We start from the raw sequence: 15,900 nt of genomic DNA on the forward strand, positions 1-15,900 counted from the left end.
ATCTTTTTCTGTCATTGATATCAGGGTAAAGCCAGCCTCATAAAATGAGTTAGGAAATGTTCAACCCTATTCTGTTTGTTGGATGAGTTTGAAAAGGTCTGATGTTACTTCCTTTAAATATTTGGTAGAATTCACCATCAAAGCCATCTGTGAAAAACTGTCACAGCCAAACGGAGCTTAAAGAGACATGACAAGTATATATAATGTGGTATTTTGTGTAGAATCCTGAACCCGAAGAAAACCCACACTAGGTAAAATCTAAGGAAATCTGAAGAAAATGTGGTCTTAATTAATAATAATGCAATAGTCTCTCATTAATTGTTACCAATGTACCATAGCAATAAGGGTTAGTAATAAGACAGTAACTGAGTGAGAAGGTATATGGAAACTCTCTGTATTATATTCAATTTTTCTCTAAATCCAAATTTGTTCTAAAAATACAATATTTTTAAAGAGCTACTTATCAGATGTGAAAAGTATCTCTATCATTTGCACATATACATTATTATTAATAATACTTTTATTATTTTAATCTCATATGTTCAACATTGGTGGTATCTCACTCAGTCTCAAATATATCCTAAATATTGAGCGAATGTAGATTTAAAGATGTGCTATAAATATACTTGACATGAAGAAACATTTGTTTTGCCTGTTGTGCTATAATGATCACAGCAATATAAAGTAGCTCAAAACCATAACTTCTTTTAATCAAAGAAGTGTTTCAGTATAATTTTGTAATAAAACAAAAGGTTATATATAAAGTCAAAATGGTAAAACACATTTTATTCCTTTTTAGTTTGTGAATGTCTTTGCCATAGTAAGTTGACCCAAAGTAGCCATGATTACTATAAAAATTAGAAACAAGATGTGCATTGTCACAATAATGATTGGATGTTATTGCAAATGTTAAGGATAATAATGTTTAAAAACAGTGCTAATTCCTGTGTGCTCTATAGGGAGTTCTTAAACGTACACACATAATTAAAGTTAAGATGCTTTTACACCACATGCTCTCTAAAGGAAAACACACAAAACATTTTTGATTAACGACTAAGGCAAGGCAGTAGTGTATACTGAATTCTACTATATTTATTCATGTGTCTATTTTAGATGATGTATTTTTTTGTCCCATGGTGAACTTAACATATACAAATATCTCCTCTTCCACTCCCACACCCCACCTCACACCTCCAGTGTCTTCTTTGACTTCATTAATGCTCTTCAGAACTAGTACACATACCCAATTCTCAAAATCCATGTGGCTTTTTATGATTTTGCCCTCCTCCTTCAGCAGCCCTGTACCAATCACCACTCTAACTCTTAATTTCACTAGTAATTTTGAACCCAAGTCAACAGAAGCATAATTTAATGAAGATATGTACACTTTGAAGTCAAATAGCTCTGAGTTCAAATCCTGCTTTGCTATTCACTACATCTGTGTTGAGAAAAGTTTCTTTAATTTTTCTCAGGAGTAGCTTCATTACTTTTTAAGTGAGAATAAAACTTTGGTTTATGATACTCAATCTAAAATGCCTACTACTCCAACTTTAACAAATGTCAGTTTCTTTTCCCTTTTCTTTTTTAAATCTATATTTTCAGCCCTAAATCCTAGATTGATCACATTCACCTATCATTGTTTTAGTTGTTCTTGCTGTTATTGCTAAGAATCTGTTAGATATTGCCAAAGGGAAGTACCCTGGGTAGCATTAAAGACCCATGGTCTTCAAACCAACACTCCTCTTTCTGACCTTCAGAAATCCTTTTATTGATCTCTACTTGTCCACCTAGCACATTCCAGGCATTTCCTACTATCTGCAAGTTCCAAGTGCTATCTTTACCCTTTCTTTTTGGAGATGATCCTATGTTGTACTTTACTGGGAGTTTGGAGGTCACCTGAAGAGATAACTTGAAAATTACTACCTCTTTACCTAAAAATGTATTTTCACTCATATTCACCTACATAAAAATGGCATTATTTCTACCATCTGGGCTTACATGGTGTGTGTGTGTGTGTGGCTTTGTTCTCTACTTCCGAAAACAATCTTGCCCTTTAGTATTAAAACTCTAAGAAAACTAGAGTTTTGTCTATTTTTTAAATTCATATATTCCTATGTTTAGGACCGTGCTTAGTGTGGAGCCAAGGCTCTGATTTTGTAATGACATGCCTATAGTTATTTACTTATATAATTATAAAAATTAGTTATACGTTTTAATAGTATACCTGTCATGTTTTCTCTGCTCAACCAACAGCTACAATCTTCATCACAAAAGAACTTTTTCTTTTCTCGTTTTAGCTCCTTTCTTTAGTTGAGGATTTGCTTGAAATACCAGTCTATAGTCACTTCTGCATAGACTTGAATTTATTAAGGTTTTGTAATCTGTTTTGTCTTCTGTATTCTAATAAAACTTCTCTCTCATAGTATCCTAAGAGGTAAAAACTAAAGAGTTTTCACAGATTTATATACTTTGACCTCTGCAGTTATCAAAACTTTTAAGCAGAGGGGTTGTAAGAAATAAAAATCTTTATGATAGAATCATTTTTGTACTGAAATTCATCAGTCTTTTCCTTTATAGTTCTTTCTTTAAAAATATGGAAAATTGTATTCTCTTTTTTATGTTTATAGTGAAGTTCTAAATTCAGTAGGAATTTCTTTTGGAGTATTGTACTAGATACAAACATGATTTTATTCTTAACCAAATTGTTTAACTGGTTGTTTTTAGAATTAGTAGTAATATTTTACAGAAAAGACATTCAAATACTTCTATTAATTAATTATAATATATAGTGCTTATACCTTGCAAAAACATTGAGGAAAGAATTATATTTATAATTCATAAATTATTCAATATTAATTCAAATCTACTACCAAGAGAGAACATCTTACTTTTCAGCTTCATTAGACCATAAATGGAACATAAGATTTCATTTCTTGTGTAAAAGCTGCCAGACACTTATTTTCAATACAAATGGGCAATGACAAAGAAACAAAATTTCGTTTTTGACTTGTCAGAAAGACCATCTTCTCTGGGGAAGATGTGTGACTTGAGTCCTATTAGAATTCTTGAACTGAATGGTCATACTTTCCAAACAGGTGTTATTAATTATAGATAAAGATATAATTGAAAACTATTATATTTATGGCAGGAGGAAAGAGAATTTCCTTAAAACAAACATGGTATAATTAAACATCAACCAAAACGCAATTAAAAATTTCAGAATTCGACACTTTTATTTATTTATGAATATATATTTTCTGTTGGTATTTGAAAATAATTTGCATATTTCACTGTTAAAAATCCTTGTCCAAAGATCAGTAAGTGAATTGATTTTTCTTTTCATGAGCTATAAAATTGAGTTGAAAGCTTTTTGTAAACTTCATTGTATTTTTGTTTTCTATTTTTTAAAAGATGACATTTTCAGGAATGTTTAAATGTAAATTTTATAAATAGATTCTTATTAAAATTTAAATTAAATTACCAGATGTTTATGGTTTTATATACAGATGAAAAATGCAAAAGTTATAAATTATTAATATTAAAAGCACTAAACAATTACCAGCTGGATCATATCTTGCTATTATAATCTGATAATACACAAAATATATACTTACATATATAGATATAAGTATAAAATAAATTTAATTATATTAAACAAAGGTTTCTTATATTTTTAAACCAAATATATATATGTAAATTATCTTTACCTTTTCTCAACTTAAATGAAAAAATACGTACATACATAAATAACATTTAAGTACTCAGAAATGAACCCATTCTTACTTTTTCCTTATTTTAATTCATGTTTATTTGTGATCATAGTGGCACAGGAATAGAATACAGAATTTTAAATTCTGAAACTTGAACATACAACTTAGCTCTGTACTATTTTTAGTGCCTAGCTTTTGCAGTACATATCTGATTTATGACACAAATTCTGCATTAGTCTAATCCACTAGACACTGACATAATACATAGGTCCCTGTCCCACTACAAGTCTCAGATTCTTCAGAATTGAGACGTAGCTAAAGTTACAAGCAAGTACCTATAGCATATGCATTTGGAGTAATAAAATGTCTATTAATACATTTTAGTAAACTTTTTCTTTAAGTAGGATTTGATATTTCAGTTGCTAACTTAGTTAAAAGGAAGTTCCAGGAAACCCACATGGCCTAATTTACAAATATAAGAAGGTTTGCTATGAAATGCAACCTTATTGCAAAATCACCCCCAAATGGGCAATACAGCTGGCATCAGGGCTATTTAATTGGGCAGTTTGAAGTAGACATCTCCACATACTGGCCCATACAATGGTACAAGGGTGACACATAAGAAATATTTGAATGCTTGTTGGATATACAGAGTCCTTATCTCCACTCAAAGTTTCTGCATCAAAACTTTGGGACTGATCATAATGTGTATATTTGGGGAGTACTTCTTTAGCAGACATTCTACCAGCATTTGGAGGGCATCTTAGAAAATATGTTATAGTATTCAAGTATAACTGTTTCTTGCATACTTATGTATTGTGGTAATTATGTCTTGTCAATCGTGTATCTCAATATTCAAAAAGTAGATGAAGAAAATATATGCGATATGCTATCTGGAGTGCTCTCTCTCTTTCACACATACACACACACACACACACACTCACACTTTTTTTAATGAAGTAATTAGTGGTTAGATTTTTTTTTTTTTTTTTTTGCTTTAATAACCCAACTGCTTATTTGGCATTTATTTCTGGATCTCACTAGTTATTTAAATCAAGGAGTATGTAGTAATACTCAATTCAGTCAAATTATCAACAGATCATTTTCTGAGTGAAAATTAAAAAGTTGGATATTTATTTGAAACAATTTAGTATAGTAGATATTTTGAACATTTTCAGTATCTCTGAAGAGATTATTTGTGATTATTATAAATTAGCTATTTACTATCAATGTTAACACATAGTTTGACAATACCAATTAATCAAGATTTCCTTTTAATCCATGATTTTGGAGTGTGTTTATCTCTTCATTTACAGTGCATAGTGCTTAGTATTATTTTGGCAAATATAAATATTCAAAGCCCTTCAGAACACCACCATAGTAAGGACACATCAGCATCTTTCAGCTTCGTTATCTCATAATTGGAAGAAAGGATGAGATAATCACAGTGGGCCAAGAGACAAGCAACCCTCAATAGTCTGACTTCTGATGTAAAAATATGACAGGCATATGTCATTGCTGGTATATTAAACAAGAGGTAATCATGAGGATTCGATGAGAAAAAAATAGTTGTTTCAGGTGAAGTAATCAACAATAAAGGTAGTTCAGCCAAGTGGAACAGAGAGAAAATTAGTCAAGGGCAACCCAGGCAAGAGCCAAAACGAAGTGAAGTTCATGAAGCTGAAGCTGAAAGTCTGCAGTGATAAGAAGTCAATCCTGCCTGCAGGTCATATTGGTAAAGGATAAAATCTCAACCCCGGGTTTTACGTAACGGTGATGGATGGTTGTTGGCACACAATGAGGGCGATGGGAGATCAGGTAAAATTAGTTCCATTGGAACATAACCCTTCATAGCGTTTAAAGAATCATAGTCTCTAACTCAGTGCCCTCAAGGTACCTAACTTCCATGAATGTATTTTGGTAACTCGGAGAAAAATGATTAGGTAAAATTGATCCATCAAGGAATTGAAAGAGCCAAATGTAAAGCCTAGCTTCATCTTCTAAATTGCAGAAAGGCTAATTGGATAATGGATGCCAATTGTCTTCCCTTGACTAAGAGCTATGCCTGCCTTTCAATTATTATACCATACCCCTGGTGCACTTTTTTGAGTTGATGCAGTTTTTTAATCACGTTTCTTTCTACGTGTTATATTGTTGTTTTAACTTAAGCAGTGCCTTCAGCGTCATTGTGAGTCTTACATGCGCCACTAGATTGAGCCCCAATCTAATACATCCAAAGCTAACTCTAATTGATCATCTTCCTCTGACAGTGTTAACAAACACTGTCCCTTGGGTACAGGGACAAACACATGGCCATTAAAGAGTTTTATGTTGTCTGCTAGTCCTCTGCACATATTTCTTATCACCTAATTCCCTGGTGCTTCTTTTTTTTCTTCAAATAATGCAGGTAGATTTTTTAATTTTCCCAAATAACACAAGTGTATTTTTCTTTTAGCATACTGGATACTGTTACAGACTGACAGGTTGAGTGGTCCAAAGCATCATGACCATCCTTTATTGACATGTTCATAAAGGGCATACTAATTTCATTCAACATTAACTTAACTAATATTACAACGGTCTCCTCAGAGCCAAACAATTTCATACCCTTGGAATATAGTGCTAAGAAGAAAGCATTGCCACTCATAATCTATTGAAAGAAACAGAAGATTTCCAATTAAAATACAATGCTGAGAGTACTAGAAAAGAGGTGTGCAGATACATGCACCTAATCCTCCCTCCAAATTGCTATGAATAATCATTTGCAAATTGCCTTGAATTTCCTATAGGAACTAAAGAAATTACGCTTTCTCCAATATTTTGTACAAAATAACATCCATACCATTAATCTTTTTCAGGACTTCTCCTCAGTCTTCTCTAAAAACACCTTTCTAGTACAATTTCTGTGCTACTTCCTTGCATAAACCTTTTTGTAAATCCAACAGTGGACTACTGTTCTCTATCTGCTTTCAACCCACCCCTTATGTTAATATATTTCCAAATAAGCATCATCCCATTGGGTCTGGCTCAAATGGTTACTTTTCTTGGAATCTTTTCCTAATACCACCTATTGCTGCCCAAATCCTGCTAAATTAGCTATACTTCTCTCTTGACACTTATCACATGCCTGTTTAATTACAGTTTTTTGTCTGTATTTTTAATCTAACACGGCATAACTTACTTAAATGTAATAATAATGATAATTTTAAAAATAATAATAATAGCATCAACTTTAAAAATAATACCAGCTAATCTTTATTGAGTACTTATCAGGGATGTGAAAATATTGTCGTTGGAACATCTAGAAACTTTACTTACGAAGTTCCCATATTAGAGTTTATTTAATCAACCCAATGATCACAATCAGTAAATGAGGAAACTAGGGTATGAAGAGATTAAATAGCTTCTCAAAGTGACATCTCATCACTTTTTCCATTTTCTATTAGAAGCAAGCCACAGGTTCTGCCCCCACTCAAAGGGAGAGGATTGCATATGAGTGTGAATACCAAAAGGTGGGGATAATCTGGACCATGCTAGAGTCTCTCTGTCATAGCCCATCATCTAACCCCCAGTGATCCATGTCCTTCCCACAGGAAAAATGCATTCACCTCCTCCCAAGGTCCCCAAGAATCCCATCCCATTAAACCATCTGCTCTAAGTCCAGATACTTATCATCTAAATCAGATCCAAGTAAGGATGAGGCTCCTTGGGTAGACTGCTTCTCAGCCTGTCAATCTATAAAACTAAAGAAACAAATTGTCTGGCCAACACACAGTGGTGGAACAGTCAAAGGATAAGAGGTATAGGCATTTCTGTTCAAAAAGAGTAACAATGATGATAAAAAAGATTTACTGCTCCACAGTGATTTTAAAATGGAGCCAGGGAAATGTTACGTGTTCTTTGATTAGATTTCAAACCCTGGGAATAATTCTCTGTGGTTCTCCCTCCTACCTCAGTGTTCTTCATTCCAGCCTCCCAGTCACCCTTTCTCTTCCATGAGAGCAGCAAGTATTGGTAGTGAAGTAGTTTCATCAGACTCCTTCCTGCCTATAGAATTTCAGAAGTCTGAAAGCCACTTTTCATTTTCCACTCTCCTTGTTCCTTTTAGGCTAAGCTGGTAGTGTTTTTGCTAAAATAATTTTCTCAAAAACTGCGTGGGTCTTCTGTGGATTTCATAGAAGTTCACTCCTTTAGACAAAAACCATACCCACAAATCACTCCTAGATGATCCCTCCTCTGTCTAGGACTAGATGCTGGGAGGACTGAGAAGCAAAGTGATCAAGCTTCCTAGAGGCCCTATTCTTAGATGGAGAGCATCTATGAGACGAAACCTCAGACTCTCTAAAGGACCAGTTCTGTGACTAAATGCTCAATTGATCTTTTGAGGTGTTAGCAAAAAGGTGGACAGTCACACCCTCAGGTTTTCCCTAGACAAGGTTTTATCTAAAGATGATGCTTTCCTGACAAGTCTTAGAGACAATTTGTTAATTATAGCACCTTTCCTCATCTGGAATAGCTCAGATTTTTCAAAATTATCAAGATCTTTTTAAAAGTTTTTTCCTCAAATTATCTTTCTCTTCTCCCATTTTACTATAAGCACAAAGAAGAAACAAGATAGCATCTCCCACCCTTTGCTTGGAGATACCCCTAGCAAAATAACTAAGTCCCTCACTTACATGCTCTGCTTTTCACATAACTGCTGAGCGTAGTTTCCCTAAGTTCTCTTCTAGTACTTTGCAAGGGTCTCCCTTACTCTACTTTCTAATAAAATGTTCTTCACTTGTTTTGGAGCCATCACTGGCAGTGCCCTTAAAGTTCTGATTTATAATTGTCTGTTTAAGGAAATTTAGTCTTTTTCTGTCGTACTTTTCAAACATTTGCCAGCCTCTGTCCACTGCCCCATTTTTAGTTATTTGTTAGAGCAACCCCTCACTTCCAGGTACCAAACTCTGTATCTATCGCTGCATAACAAATTACCACAAGCTTAGGCTGCATAGCATAGCACACATTTGTTATCTCAGAGTTATGAGATACTTAACTGAATCCTCTGCTCTAATCTCCCCCACGAATTCAGATAAGATGTTGGCCAGGGCTGCTGTTTCATTTCAGGCTTGGCTGGGGGAAAGATTTTCCATCAAACTCACATGATTGTTACATGCGGAAGAATGGAACTGGACCCCTAACATGACTCACAAAAATGAACTCGAAGTGGATTAAAAACTTAGACACAAGACCTGAAACTTTAGGACTCCTAGAAGAAAACAGGGAAAAAGGTCCTTGACATTGGTCTGGCAGTGATTTCCTGGATATGACACCAAAAGCATCAACAACAAAAGCAAAGATAAACAGTTTGACTACCTCAAACTGAAAAGCTTCTACACAGCAAAGGAAACAATCAAAAAATAAAAACTAAAAGGCAGTCTATGGAAGAGCAGAATATATTTGCAAATCAAGTATCGGACAAGGGGCTAATATCCAAAATATGTAACGATCTCATACAAGTCAATAGCAAAAAACCAAACAATCCGATTAAAAACTGAGCAGAGAAACTCAAAGATATTTTTCCAAAGAAGACAAACAAATGGCCAAGAGGTACATGAAAAAGTGTTCAATATCACTAATTATCAGGGAAGAGCTACTCAAAGCTGCTAAAATGGCTATCATCAGAAAGACTAGAGATAACAAGTGTTGGCAGCGAGGATGTGAAGGAAAGGGAACCCTTGTGCACTGTTGGTGGTAACGTAGATTGGTTCCACCACTACGGTAAACAGCACAAAGTTTCCTCAAGAAATTAAAAATTGAACTGCCTTTTCCTTTACTTCTTTAAGAGCAGAAACTGGGCCCAAATCCTGCACCTATTTGCTGTGTGGTGTTTTAGAGCCTGAGTTTTGATTATTAGCATCCAAGATTATCTGAATTATCTAATAGTACTACGTATAGCTTAAAAAATAAAAAAGCAGATAAGATGATAAAGAAGATGAAGTGGTATACTTTCTGTGATTCACTGATGTTAAAGCAAAGAAACGAGTGAGAAAGCAAGAGAGAGTGAGAGAAGGAGAGATGGCAGCGAGAGAGAGAGAGCAGAGAGACAGATAAATATTCAAATCTAATATTCCACCATCGGGCTCTCCAGAAGTGAGAAGTGAAACTGAATTGTCCTTAATGATGAAATAAAATGCAATCATCTTTAAAATTAAACGACTCTTGGGCTAACCTATATTATAGTGTTTTACATAGGCAACTGAAATACATGAATCAGCCATTACCCCCCATATTCCTGAAGATTCTTATCTTTCATATGTTCACATTTTCTGTCACTTTACCTGATTTTTTCCCTTTTTATTTCTGGACCAGCTTCACAGCTCATTTGCTTGCAATACAACATAATTGGTTTTCTCCTTGACATGTTCTGAATACATGGTTTTATGTTAGAGTTTGAACAATGGGGCACATATCTCTGTCTGCCCAATAAACCAAATTTATGGCAGAAAAGCTTGATTTTTTAGCTTTCATAGACAAGGAGGGCAATTTATCTTTTGCTTCCATTGAATTCATTTCACATATTGGGGAAATCTGTTTTGGACAAAGCAAAACTTTTTTCCACCCACTTCCTCTGGGCCTTTCTTCATCAATTATCCCTTCATCAATTATTCCAGGGACTCCTTTTGGAACATTTTTGGCCTTCTGAGACAGTATACAAGACTAAAGAAAATTCTCTTCCACTGTAGCCCCTCATTTCCTTTCTCTTGCCAATTATCTGTTCAAAGTAGTAGACAACAAATGTGTCTACTTTATGCCTGTTCAATAAACTCTTATAATGAAGGAGAGTAATGAGTTGATACCATCAGCTCTTGGTCATCCTTGATTCCTTGTAGCATTTGATATTCATGACCACAATCTCTGACTTTGAAATATCCTCTTAAGTGCAATCTTTTTTCTAGCTTCTGTATCATGGCTCATTCATGTCCAATTGAATCTCGAATTATAAATCTGTCTTTGGTCCATGTCTCCTATATATCAATCTCTCTCCGCTTTCTCTACACAGTCACTTCTAAGTATCACCTCTCTCTTGTTAATTGATAACATGGGTAACTTTGAAATCTGTGGATAGCTCCACTTTCTGAGCTTTAGTCCAGAATTGTCAGCTATCCACTGGAAATTTCACATCAGGTGCTGTTATCTCTAAATTACATATGAAAGAAAGAACATGTTCTCAAATTCATCCTCTCAAATTTCCCATCATGGGAAATAACACAGAGGCTATCACTCTTCCACTGATGACCACGCATATCAGATACAAGTGCTACCTGCAGAATATCTCCGACATCTACACCCTTTTGACATCCTTCCAACATTCGTCTTTGCTCATTCATCTAGTCATGCATTAATTCATTATAGTAGGTATTTTTTAAGTACCAACTGTGAGCAGACATTGCCTTAGGTTCTGGGACATAAACACGAATAAGATTGTGATAAGACATGGTTAAAATTTTTAACAAGCTCACCTATCTGGCATTCAGAATATATTATTACATATAATATTTAGTGGGAATTTTCCTATTATTTAAAGTAAAAATAATATAACAATCAAAATAACAGTATAAAATGCATCTCTTCATCATTTTTCATGATTCTAATCATTGAGTGCATTATATCTTATATTCTATTTTAACCAACATACTTTGTTTTGTCCAACATATATAACCAGCATAAATATTTTCCTCAAATCTGCACGTCTGAAGTCAGTATTTCTTTGTATAGTTCATTATTTTAATGCAACAATAACTACTAAAATATTAATTATCAATTAGCATGCATTTTCATAATTATGTAGCAATTGGTGAATTTATATATTATATAATTTGGTATACTTATCTATATTATAAGACAATGTTATATTATTTCTATATGTGTGTAGACATATGCATATAACATATACACATTTATCTTAATGCATAGAAATATGTATGTGTGTATTCATGTGTAAAATGCACAGATTTTGGGGCCAGCCAGTAGTGGTTTCCGTGCTCCACTTCAGCAGCCCAGGATTCGCAGGTTCAGATCTCGGGCATGGACCTAGCACCACTTGGCAAGCCATGCTGTGGAAACATCTCATATAAAATAGAATAAAATTGGCACAGATTTTAGCGCAGCAACAATCTTCCTCAAGCCAAAAGAGGAAGATTGGCAACAGATTTTAGCTCAGGGCCAATCTTCCCCACAAAAAAAAAAAAAACAGATATTATCCAAAGTGGAGTTAGTAAGACAAAATAAATGATTGAGTTTATAACTCTATCCTTTGTGAGGTACAGTGTCACTAGGAACGTATGAGTAAAGTATTTTTTCTGTTACCAGTGTTGCCTTTCTAGGTCTTATATCCACATTTAGTTAAAGTAATAACTGGTTGCTTTCTTATTGCATGATTTTGTTATTTTATATATTTATATTTTATAATGTGTGTGTGCCTTTAAACAGCCTGGTTTTGCAATGGCTCCATCATCCAACCTAATTATCATGAGTATACTTACAGTGACCATTTCATTTCCTGAAAAACCCCTATTTTAACACTGAAAGAACAGAGTTAAAATTCCAGAGGATGTCTTTTAAAGAGGGTCTTCACTATCTTCTTCAATTGCACTTGTTCAATTTCATGTCTGACTGCTAACCTACAGAAGGTAAGGAAGGCGATATCTTATTCCTCTAATACAACAAGCACGGACTACATCCCATGCTTTGCTTTCGGTTTTCTCAACCTCCATGCCACTCATTCCTCTCAGTGGATTATAAATACATTTGTCGCTTTTAATTCATCTCATAAGGAGAAAACTGTCACCTATAAAATATTCTATTCTCTCTTAATTAGGTTAAAATCTTCTTTTTGTCAGTGACTAAATGTTGCGTGTTTTTTTAAAGTGCAACATGACAGCTAACACCTGGCCCAAGAAAGATGGTTAATAAATGTCTACCTCTTCAACGATTTTAGTCATTAAGATCTTTTTCCACCATTGGAAGCATTTTTTATTTTTTTACTTATTGTAATGTTAATGAGACAAACAGACTTTAAGCTCATAAAGGCAGGATGAAGTATGATAGTCTGCTGCTATAAGTATTGAATACATATTTCATTATTGAATTTGTGTAAAATCATTATAAATCTTGTGAAACTATGTTACAGGCCCTGTTCTAATGAAATTAGCTATTTTAAATCATTTAATCTTCAAAATAAATGTGTCATCTAGTTGCTATTAACCCCATTATAGAGATGAGGAAACTGGCCCAGAGAGGTTAAGTAACTTGCTCCAGGTCACACAGGTGGTAAGAGGAGAAGTGGATTTCAAATAGCAGCAGTCTAATGTCAAAACCCATGACTTAGTCATTCTGCCCAAGTTGCTGATCCAGCCCAATCTGAATTTCTAAAAATAAATTATTAAAAACATTATTAATTTTTAAGTTGTTAGGTAAAATTAAAATTCCAGTAAACTGTATTCATCCTTTAATCACATTTATAAAAAGTAATCAAAACAATTACATCATCAACAGCCTGAAAAGCCTAAAATTAGAAAGAAACAGGACAAAAGTGTGAAATGATAATTTTACAAATGTAGTATTCACCAATGCAATAAGTACGAGAGTCTATACATTATTCATTATTTTTAGAATTGGGACAAGCAAGCTTAGAATTAAATTAAATTAAATTAAATTAAATTAAACATTCTTGTTTTAATGATGGCTCAGTTTCTGGAACATTACCAACACATAGAATAGTTCAATGATTAAATGTTCACATCAACCTGGACAATCAGAAAAATTAACAGGCCATTTATTTTTAAATTATACATAAAGGATGTACTCGAAGCTACTTTATTTCCCATTAGTTCTAAAAGCATTGAGGGTAGAAGAAGAAATTTAGCCATATTAGCCATAGCAGACAGCTCAGAGCAATGTAAATACACACATAGGCCTGTATGTAAATCAGCATTCAGAAAAGAGATCTTATTTTAATCAAACACATATAAATTAAATGTGAAATCATCATTAATTTTAATGAATAAATCACAAAGATATAGAGGATTTAGAGACTTTCTACCCGTAAATCTTTCCATATATCCATCCCACCATGCTCAATCTATACAAATTACTTCTAACTACAAAGACCTAAAACAAAAACATATATCAATTAAAGAATATAAAAGGAAAAACCCACAACTTATTTGAAACTATGATTATATTTAAAAGTTATTTGTGTCCGAATTGGAATTGACTCTCTCCATTTTTTACAGCAGGCAAACCCAGAATACAAAAATATGCATACAAAATTTTGTAAATGAATTGTGTTAAACTTGTTTTGGAGACTCATATTTAAATTTAATAAATAACGTAGTTTCTGTAAAGACTGCGTGTACAAATTATGTCTTTAGGAAACCATAAAATGAAATATGTGGTTCTCTTCATTTGGGCAGAGCATGGTAGAGAAAGCTTACAAACACAAAATGTTTAGGACAAAATTATACTAATCTTTCCATATACTTTCAAACAGTGATTTAACAGCCTTGCTTCCCTAGGTGTTAAATAATTTTTGGAGTAAAAGACAACAGTCACTTCTTCATGTATTCCTTTATTCAGTAAAAAACTATGTCTTTGGCAACTCTGTGTGTGAAGCACCTGTTAGCACAAGGTGAAAAGCCTCCAAATGGGAATATACAGCATTAAAGTTACATTCTCAAAGGAGAGCTATGCACCTAACCTGTCCATTCTAACCAGCAGTGATTTTCCCAGCATTAACAGCTTTACATGTGGGATGTGTGAATGTGTGTGTGGTGGGCGTAGTTTCACTTACCTTACTGATACACACTAAAGGTCAAACAAATCAAGGCAATACAAAGGGTGCCACATTGGTTGTCATGGAATTTTTTTCCCACCTACATACAAATTAATATGGATATGAAATTTTATTTATTTTTATTGAAAAGTGACCATACCATATGAATGTGATTATATTAATAAATAAAAATCAAATGTCCCACTTTCCATGGGGAATTTCTGAGGTTCTCAGCAGGCAACAGTGTACTATGATGGATGATTACATAATAAGAACAGAAAAGTGTTTCTAGATATACAGGGTTGGAAGATTTACCAACTGACCAGTTTGTGACCATTCCCTAACTCTACCCAACTTGAGTGAGAATTGGCAAACTGCACCAAACTCCCATATTTTATGCTAAGAATTTGAACGTTAAGAGCATGAGTCCTTTGGCTATATTAGTTGGTGGTATGCTTTACTATGTGGACTTCAGATCGTTCCAGAATACAGAATACTTGATAAGACATGACTCTGCTGTCTGCTCCCTTTGCCACAGAAATATTGTTGGAGTCCAACAACTGAATACATATATAAAACTGATTCAAGAAAAATGAATTCATAAAGGCATGGAACAGCATTAGCGAACGATATCTGGAAGAGAAAATGCAGGTTTATGCTGTTTCACTTATAAATGGACTGTCTAACCTAAGAGTCTGGAAGACACCAGTATGTTAGAGAAGTGATCAAAAATCCACATAAAAGAGCACTGTATTTCCACTGTTCTCTGTCATAACTGGGTTCACTACTTAGAACCACATACATTCAAAGATAATTAATAGCAACTGATAATTAGGCAATACCATCACAGATTTGAAAAATAGTATCATTTACACAATTATATATTTAATTAAGTTACATAATAAATAAACCGATAGCTTGTTTTAGGGTATAGAGTTGGAACTATATTGAGAGTTATCCATTTCAGCAAAATAAAAAGGAACAAATGGAGTAAGTGGTGGTGGGAGGAGAGGAGAGAGCAATAAACTGTCACGATTCATCCATCCATTAACATATTCATGATCACTATATGTGGAGCTCCTGCTGTGTATGGGAATCTTGTGAATTGTGTGAATACATAAATGAATAAAACGGGTCCTGTCGCTCCAGGAATTCACTAACTACAAATGCCTGCAAAGCATTCATCACATCAGCACAAGGTTCTACAAGCTGCTCACACAGAAAATGAATATGGAAAGCAGAACTTCAATTTACCAAAAATATTAATTTTTAGTTTGAAAGCAAGTCTATTTCTCTTAGCTAGAAGGATTTCCTGGAGAGTTTTTGGAGTGTATCTATTAATTAAGAAATTCTGCAGAAATTAGTCTTACT

Source organism: Equus asinus, chromosome 10, assembly GCF_041296235.1.
Source record: "Equus asinus isolate D_3611 breed Donkey chromosome 10, EquAss-T2T_v2, whole genome shotgun sequence".
Lineage (NCBI taxonomy): Eukaryota > Metazoa > Chordata > Mammalia > Perissodactyla > Equidae > Equus > Equus asinus.